Source organism: Schistocerca nitens, chromosome 7 (assembly GCF_023898315.1).
Source record: "Schistocerca nitens isolate TAMUIC-IGC-003100 chromosome 7, iqSchNite1.1, whole genome shotgun sequence".
Taxonomy (NCBI): domain Eukaryota; kingdom Metazoa; phylum Arthropoda; class Insecta; order Orthoptera; family Acrididae; genus Schistocerca; species Schistocerca nitens.
This window is the reverse complement of record NC_064620.1, coordinates 546,966,598-546,968,084: the sequence shown is the minus strand read 5'-3', so window position 1 is coordinate 546,968,084 and position 1,487 is coordinate 546,966,598. Positions and strand designations below refer to the sequence as shown.

General features: G+C 42.2%; 1 non-coding gene across 1 annotated transcript; it reads left to right on the top strand.

Moving 5' to 3' along the window:
- The first annotated feature begins 424 nt into the window (after nucleotides 1-424).
- On the top strand, nucleotides 425-499 carry Trnap-agg (transfer RNA proline (anticodon AGG)). The gene has a single exon. It is a non-coding gene; the product is annotated as a tRNA-Pro (tRNA).
- The last annotated feature ends 988 nt before the right edge of the window (nucleotides 500-1,487 follow it).

Sequence of the window (1,487 nt, the reverse complement as noted above, 5' to 3'; positions counted from 1 at the left end):
AAGGCAGATCATTTCATACGAGCATTCGCGATTTTCATAAAATTGTGGACCAATGACAGTTCTTCCTACAGGAATGCTTTCAGTGCTTTTAAAGAACGTTAAGTAGTAAATAACAGTTCTACCGTAGGAAGTCCTGAAGATGTAGAGCACTTGCCCGCGAAAGGCAAAGGTCCCGAGTTCGAGTCTCCGTCCGGCACAGGGTTTTAATCTGTCAGGAAGTTTCATATCGGCGCCCACTCCTCTGCAGAGTGAAAATATCATTCTGGAAACATCCCCCAGGCTGTGGCTAAGCCATGTCTCCGCAATATACTTTCTTTGAGGAATGCTAGTTCTGCAAGATTCGCAGAAGAGTTTCTATAAAGTTTGGAAGGTAGGAGACGAGGTACTGGCAGAAGAAAAGCTGTGAGGACGGGGCGTGAGTCGTGCTTCGGTAGCTCAGTTGGTAGAGCACTTGCCCGAGGAAGGCAAAGGTCCCGAGTTCGAGTCTCGGTCCGGGACATAGTTTTAATCTGCCAGGAAGTTACTGAAAGAGTGGTTTCCTTTAAGTTAAACATTCTGTATTTCTACATTTGCTGAAGCGTATCACACCAAATGTTCCTAAAACATCCTTTACGAAGACGAAATGCGTTATTTTCAAAAGATTGTATGTAAATAAATAACTATTTAATATCAGTGGATACGATGCTTTCTCCGGAACACGAAATGATTACATTCAAAGTGAATTTTGTATTGTATGTGGAGAATAGCGATGTATGGACGTGCTGAACGCAGGAATTCAAATATCGTAATTTAGATTCACTGCTTTGTGTGCAACAGAAATGTGTAGATATATATTTAAAAATGAAAAGACAGACAGAACAGCGTAAGGGGCGGAATGTAGTTTCCTCGCTCATCCGAAAGAAAAACAAACGAAAGAGGGCAGTGGTGGACCGGGTCTGTGAATTCAGCATCAGTACTTTAGCGTCCTTTTTCCTCCTGCAGCGGGGAGGAGCCCTTTCCTTTGAATTGCTAAACCGCGCCTTTCGCTGCTGATGCGCAACAAAAACTTACAGCCGAGTAATGCCTCGGGAAATTGTCTGCCTGCCACAGGCGAAGCCATTAGCCTGTTTGAAACCGGGCAACGGCGGGCGCTCATTCTATACGGAAATAAATGTGATCAGGGAGTTGTAAAGGTTTCGTTACGGATTCGCCTCGAATCACACAGGCTTTCGCTTACAAAAATAAAAAATATGAGTGAATGCGAAAAAGAATTTAACACGTCATTCATTAAATCATTTGAGCTGCGAAATATCTTTCCAGTTGTAAAAAAGTCTTTTCAGTTAGTGAAAAATTAGTAAAACTCACAGTCCCAGTTGCGTGTTGTTTTCTTTTTTTAGTCCGCATTTGTAGCCTAATCATTTCACCACTGATGTTGCAACATGATCATCATTTTGACACATAATAGCCCTAAGCGGACAAGCCACTGTTTAAAATTAAAGTTTTCGTTC